The 7,011-nt window shown below is 40.9% G+C and overlaps 2 non-coding genes across 2 annotated transcripts; one reads left to right on the top strand and one right to left on the bottom strand.

Moving 5' to 3' along the window:
* Window positions 1-2,999: 2,999 nt before the first annotated feature.
* Window positions 3,000-3,189, bottom strand: LOC144482104 (U2 spliceosomal RNA). Its single transcript, XR_013495858.1, has one exon. It is a non-coding gene; the product is annotated as a U2 spliceosomal RNA (small nuclear RNA).
* Window positions 3,190-4,111: 922 nt separating this feature from the next.
* Window positions 4,112-4,310, top strand: LOC144482134 (U2 spliceosomal RNA). Its single transcript, XR_013495870.1, has one exon. It is a non-coding gene; the product is annotated as a U2 spliceosomal RNA (small nuclear RNA).
* The last annotated feature ends 2,701 nt before the right edge of the window (window positions 4,311-7,011 follow it).

The raw sequence follows: 7,011 nt of genomic DNA on the forward strand, positions 1-7,011 counted from the left end.
TAAAGTTAAGTTGGAACAAATTTGGAAACAGCCTGAAGACTGCAGAGAACGCTCTGAACAAAGAGGGGCCACTTAAACTTGTCAGTTCATCTGAAGGTACTTCAGGTGAATATCAAGCTGAAGGAGAAGAGTAATTTAAAACAAAGCAATTGCAGAAGATGAAACTGGAAATGGCTCAGACCAAACTGCAAGTGCTGGAGGCTGAATGCAAAATACAGGCGGAGGATTTGATTTGATTTGATTTATTATTGTCACATGTATTAACATACAGTGAAAAGTATTGTTTCTTGCGCGCTATACAGAGAAAGCATACCGTTCATAGAGAAGGAAACAAGAGAGTGCAAAATGTAGTGTTACAGTCATAGCTAGAGTGTAGAGAAAGATCAACTTAATGCAAGATAAGTCCATTCAAAAGTCTGACAGCAGCAGGGAAGAATCTGTTCTTGAGTCGGTTGGTACGTGACCTCAGACTTTTGTATCTTTTTCCCGAAGGAAGAAGGTGGAAAAGAGTATGTCCTGGGTGCGTGGGGTCCTTAATTATGCTGGCTGCTTTGCTGAGGCAGCAAGAAGTGTAGTCATCAATGGATGGGAGGCTCGTTTGGGTGATGGATTGGGTTATATTTATGACCTTTTATAGTTCCTTGTGGTCTTGGGCAGAACAAGAGTCATACCAAGCTCTGATACAATCAGAAAGAATGCTTCCTATGGTGCATCTGTAAAAGATGGTGAAAGCCATAGCTGACATGTCAAATTTCCTTTGTCTTCTGAGAAAGTAGAGGCATTGATGGGCTTTCTTAACTATATTGTCGGCATGGGAGGACCAGGACAGGTTGTTGGTGATCTGGACACCTAAAACCTTGAAGCTCTCAACCTTTTCTATTTTGTCCCCATTGATGTAGTAAGAAGTCTCACAACACCAGGTTAAAGTCCAACAGGTTTATTTGGTAGCAAATACCATAAGCTTTCGGAACACTGCTCCTTCGTCAGATGGAGTGGAAATCTGCATTTCCACTCCATCTGATGAAGGAGCAGTGCTCCGAAAGCTTATGGTATTTGCTCCCAAATAAACCTGTTGGACTTTAACCTGGTGTTGTGAGACTTCTTACTGTGTTCACCCCAGTCCAACACCGGCATCTCCACATCATGACTCTCATTGATGTAGACAGGGACATGTTCTCCTTTATGCTTCCTGAAGTCGATGACAATCTCTTTAGTTCTGTTGGCATTGAGGGAGAGATTATTGTTGCCACACCAGTTCACCAGATTCTCTATCTCATTTCTGTACTCTATCTCATCATTGTTTGAGATCCCACCCACTACGGTGGTGTCGTTAGCAAACTTGAAAATCGAATTGGAGGGGAATTTGGCCGCACAGTCATAGATTACAAAGAGTATAGTAGGGGGCTGAGAACACAGCCTTGTGGGGCACCTGTGTTGAGAATGATCGTGGAGGAGAAAGCAGATGCATTAAACAAAGAACTGCTCAGATCCAAGCAGAAGATTGGTTAATGCAGAAGATGAAAGGAAGAGATTAGAAAATGAAGCCACTCATTTAAAAGAACTGTGCTGGAGAGAATTCGACAAAGCAGCATATCAGGCAGCAATGGAACCTGAGATTAAATGCCAGAACAAGATTGTTGAATTAATCACATTAATAGAAATGCACAAGAACTAATATGGTGACATCGTTGATGGAAAAGATGACAAATAGAAATATTAGAAAGAGAAGGAACATATCACACTCCCTAAGTACCAGAAACAAAGTACCATGACCATTCCTTGACAAGTGACAGACTGAGTTTGTGAATGAGTTATCAAGATATAGACTGTGTTGTATTGTAATGATGGTACCTGCAAGCATTGTAGAGTAAGGTTCTTGACAGAGAAAAGGATCAATGAATGATTGGAGAGTGACACCGTCCGCAGAGTAAAGCATGTAGTCCTTCAGAGCACAGTCTAGGACAGAACTCAGAAAGCATCAAGCCTGTATGGAAGAATTCCGTGCAAGACTATATTTGGAACTGTGCATAGCTGAAACATACTAGTTGAAGTGTTATGTTAAATGCAAACCTCGAAATCTCAACATTGAACAATTGCTACATCGATTTGCAAATGTCTAACTTGTGTGTCTAATGTTTATTTAGAACGTGGGTTTGAGTAAAACAAAGTCTCAAAATTCTTTACAACGCCTTGAAGTGCCACTAAGTAACACTCACACAGCTTCCTGCATAGCATGGGCCTTCCCTGGCCGTAGGTAGGATATCAGTGGCTGTGGGATGAGGCCCTTAAGTGACCTCCATAAAATTCCAGACAGGTCAAGGGAAGGGCGGGTTTGTGGCCGGAAGATCACCCATTGGGTTTTTATCATGCCTCTCCAACTTCAAACCCATCTGTGGAGAATATAAAATCCGTGGTAACAAGGCAAGGAACTCTACCTGTTAATCCCTTTTATTCAAACTTCACTTTCTAACCTCTGAGAATAGTGGTGGATCTTAACAATCTACTTGAAGTCCCCTGGAGCACATAAGTAAAGAATTTTTAATCACAGTTTCTCTGCTGAGGTGTCCTTACACCAGGTTTAAGCCCTCTTGACTAGCAAGTGCAACAATGCCACTAAATATGTCTCATATCTGCAAGAATTTCACTGGGTCAATTAATGTCAAAAGCATGATGTCCAAGAAAGTTACAATATTAAAAGCTGCTAATTGAATGGCACTAACTTGTGTTGAGGATTGATGTAGTTTGCAGCAGTTTTCACCACCAGGGGGATGCCATTACTTATTCCTCATCCAGTATATTTTGGGGAGGATGATATTAGTGTAGCCAGCCTGTGCTCTGAATAGTACAATAGAAATCTTCAAAGCCTAATAGCTCAAACAGATTAAAAAGAAAATCCAATTCAATCAAATCAAGTCCAATTCAGAGTCTCGACAAGTGAGACATTCCTGATCCAAGCTGACAAGACAGGGCTCTCACCTCCTGTCTTGGGCTTGATCTACCTGATCCAAGCTGATTGAAGTAGGCATTGCACCTCCTCCAAAACTTGATCTCATTTGCATCTTAGCCAAAAGGCTGAGATGCCGCTTTTAAAAATTGCTTCAAATGAAGCTAAAATGTAACCTAATGACTTCAACCAAGTACAGCATGTCGATACTACACTTGATCTTAGCCAAAAGGCTGAGAAGCAATAGCAAAAGTCAACCTGTGCTAAAGGACAGCCATGATGTGGAGATGCCGGCGTTGGACTGGGGTAAACACAGTAAGAAGTTTACAACACCAGGTTAAAGTCCAACAGGTTTATTTGGTAGCAAATGCCACTAGCTTTCGGAGCGCTGCCTCTTCGTCAGGTGGAGTGGAGAAATGCTCACAAACAGGGCATACAGAGACACAAACTCAATTTACAGAATAATGATTGGAATGCAGTCTTTACAGATAATCAAGTCTTAAAGGTACAAACAATGTGAATGAAAGGAGCATTAAGCACAGGTTAAAGAGATGTGTATTGTCTCCAGACAGGACAGCCAGTGAGATTCAGCAAGTCTAGACAAGCTGTGGGGGTTACAAATGGTGTGACATGAACCCAAGATCCCGGTTGAGGCCGTCCTCATGTGTGCGGAACTTGGCTATCAGTTTCTGCTCTGTTGTTTGTCGTGAAGGCTGTCTGGAGACAATACACATCTCTTTAACCTGTGCTTAATGCTCTCTCCATTCACATTGTTTGTAGCTTTAAGACTTGATTATCTGTAAAGACTGCATTCCAATCATTATTCTGTAAATTGAGTTTGTGTCTCTGTATGCCCTGTTTGTGAGCATTTCTCCACTCCACCTGACGAAGGGGCAGCGCTCTGAAAGCTAGTGGCATTTGCTACCAACCTGTTGGACTTTAACCTGGTGTTGGTAAACTTCTTACTAAAGGACAGCGACAGAGATCTGAGGGGAAAGTACAATTGTAGAGCACAGCCACCAACTGTAATGCCATCCTTGCCAGGATGCACTGCCCAATAGAAAAGTATGGCCTTTTGGCTAAGATCAACTTCTTACTGTGTTTACCCCAGTCCAACGCCGGCATCTCCACATCATGGCTGTCCTTTAGCACAGGTTGACTTTTGCTATTGCTTCTCAGCCTTTTGGCTAAGATCAAGTGTAGTATCGACATGCTGTACTTGGTTGAAGTCATTAGGTTGCATTTTAGCTTCATTTGAAGCTATTTTTAAAAGCGGCATCTCGGCCTTTTGGCTAAGATGCAAATGAGATCAAGCCTTGGAGGAGGAGCTATTCCTACTCCAATTAGCTTGGATCATGTAGCTCAAGCCCAAGACAGGAGGTGAGAGCCCTGTCTTGTCAGCTTGGATCGGGAATGCCTCAACTTGTTGAGACTCTGAATTGGACTTGATTTGATTGAATTGGAATAAAAATACAAAAAAATAGAAAAGTAATGTGATGAGAAAATTAATTGCTTAGTTAGCCTGTTCCTTCACAGAGAAAATGAGTCAAAGCACCTCTCATCGGCCCAATTAGGCTAATCTTTGATGCATAACAATGGATTAAACCCAGAAGAGTAGCTGCTGGGCAGTTAGACTTATTGCTAGCCACTATCAGTCATGATTGTATCCAGATGAATTAACATTCATGGTGAGAGAGAGGTTAGTGGTTATTTGGGGAAAAACTAGATAATTATTTACTTCTGTGACACAGCCTAATTAAGAGATCTGAAGTTCAGTTAATTATCAGCCTCATCTCGCAGGTGAGTTAATTAAGGAGGCTTTGTCTGCCTATACAGGTGACTGTAAAATATCACACATTAACATTCAAAGAAGAGGAGCACCACCTTAAGACCAGCCATCCAAAAGATCAGAGCTCATGTTCATCAACATATGTGGCCCTAATAATCAGTTCCTAAAATTAAAGGCTAGCGTCACCTTGCTTTCCCTCCAGACTCAGAATGGAGACACCATAAAACTGTTTGAGTTTTATTGCAGATTCGGCAAACTTTCTTACATCACTGATGTCAACAATGATTTGTAACACTACATTTCAAAAGAATCAGCAGTTTGGTGGTGTTAATATATAAAATTTACCTTGCACTGTTAACATTTTTCATCACCAAATGGTACCTAGTGAACTTTTGAAACTTTAAATTTCTATTGTTAGAAAAGTGTTGATTATCCTGCTAGCTTTTCTGCACTTTCAACATGTCGTCAGCAATCTGTGTGTACTTTTGGGTTCTGCTTCTTCTGCTGATAGTGATAAAGCAAACAGTGCAATCACAGCTGCCTAGTTAAAGTCCAACCAATATTGCATTACTTCATGCAGTATGCCAGAATATTCATCTCCACTATTATCATAGCAATTGTCACTTAGTCAAAGTACCTCTTTGCTGGGCACTGCTTCTGGTTATGGCAATATCCTCCCTGAGTTCCTAAGATGCTTTGGTCCATGGAAGTTGAGGGCAGGTTTCTGACATACAAAACTAATGGGTGAAGCTTCTTGCCAGCAATATGAACTTTGAAATAGATGCCATGAACATACAATGTTTCTCAGCAAGTGGTTACTGAAAATTCAAGGCAAATTTTCTAACTGCATCAAAGATACGAAACTGGCAATTTCCTTTGATTCTCAACATGCAAGAACCTGTGTCTGCTGTGAAATCCACATCATGTAAATCCATTTAGCACATCACATGTTCAGCCCATGAAGACTGGATTTCCTCTTTCGGAAGCAAACATCCAGGAATTAATAAGTGCAACAAAGCTAAAAAATCAGATATAAGTAGCACAGTTCACCACCTCAAATGCAGTGGATCAATGTTACAGCCGGCAGGATTGAGATAAGATGTTGAAATCCAGGCTCTGCTAGCCAGTACCATGAAATTCATCCAGGTTAAAACTTAACCTTGTTAGAAAGTACCATGATAATGTGCAGGATCAAAACCAAAAGTAAATTTGGCAAAAGAAAATTAAATAAGCTTCTAATTTGGACTTCGACTTGTTTTGCCAAGTGGACGAACTTCACAATAGCTCAGATTTCTCCCCTCCTCTGATCCCTACCTGAATTCTGATGGTCTAGTGGAATACTGCATGTCAATTTTGTAAGTAATTGAAAGTTAACCCTGCTCTCAGGTTTTGCTGTTTCTAATGTTTCTTTTGCCAGAGTATCTGACAAAAGCTAAGGACATTGAAAAAATCAGTGGCAATAATGTATATAAAAATTAATACAATAAATTAATAAATTGCTGTCTTTCTAATTAATATTCAACCGAATAACAGAAAGCGGAACAGTTCTTTGAGAAGAAAACCTCAGAATAGCTGCTGTTGTGGCCAAAACCCGTCCAGATACTTTTTCTTGTATTCAGCAAAAAAATCCAGCTTTATTCGGTGAACTCACCACTTCCTGTAAATTTAACTGAGACCTTGTGCATGAGGTAATCTGGAACATTGTGGATAAACAGCAGTTCTGTTCATGCTCACTGGATTTCATGTGGGATTTCCATAACCCATCCATATCACTTCAGAAGATCAATCAGTTATTTATCTATTACACCAAACTGCCAAGCACATTACAGTAATTTGCAACAGGAACCGGGTAATTGCAAGTTGTTGAAATCAGTCCAAGTAACTCAAGTTGCTTTGAACTAGTTCGTAAAAGTGTTAAACAGCAGAGCCCTGTTGGTTGACTTACTTAGATTTCTTTTGTTTGTTGATCTTTAAGATCAGAGATTCACAGATACTTCGCAGAAGAAATAGCCACCCATGGTTATACTAAAGCAAAGTACTCCAGATGCTTGGAATCCAAAATGAAAACAGAAAATGCTGGAAATGCTCAGCAGGTTGGACAGTATCTGTAGAAACAGAGGCCCAGATTTTCACTCCCGGGTTAGCTGCGCAGAGATAGGAGAAGTCCCGGCTCTGTGAACTTGACCAGTTAAAATGGTGCCCAAACTTCTGATTTTTGGTCTGGGGGGGTTGGGATGTGGATGGGGGATGGGGGTTGGGGGTGGGGGGGTGGCGGGGT

This window comes from Mustelus asterias, chromosome 2, assembly GCF_964213995.1.
Source record: "Mustelus asterias chromosome 2, sMusAst1.hap1.1, whole genome shotgun sequence".
Classification (NCBI taxonomy): domain Eukaryota; kingdom Metazoa; phylum Chordata; class Chondrichthyes; order Carcharhiniformes; family Triakidae; genus Mustelus; species Mustelus asterias.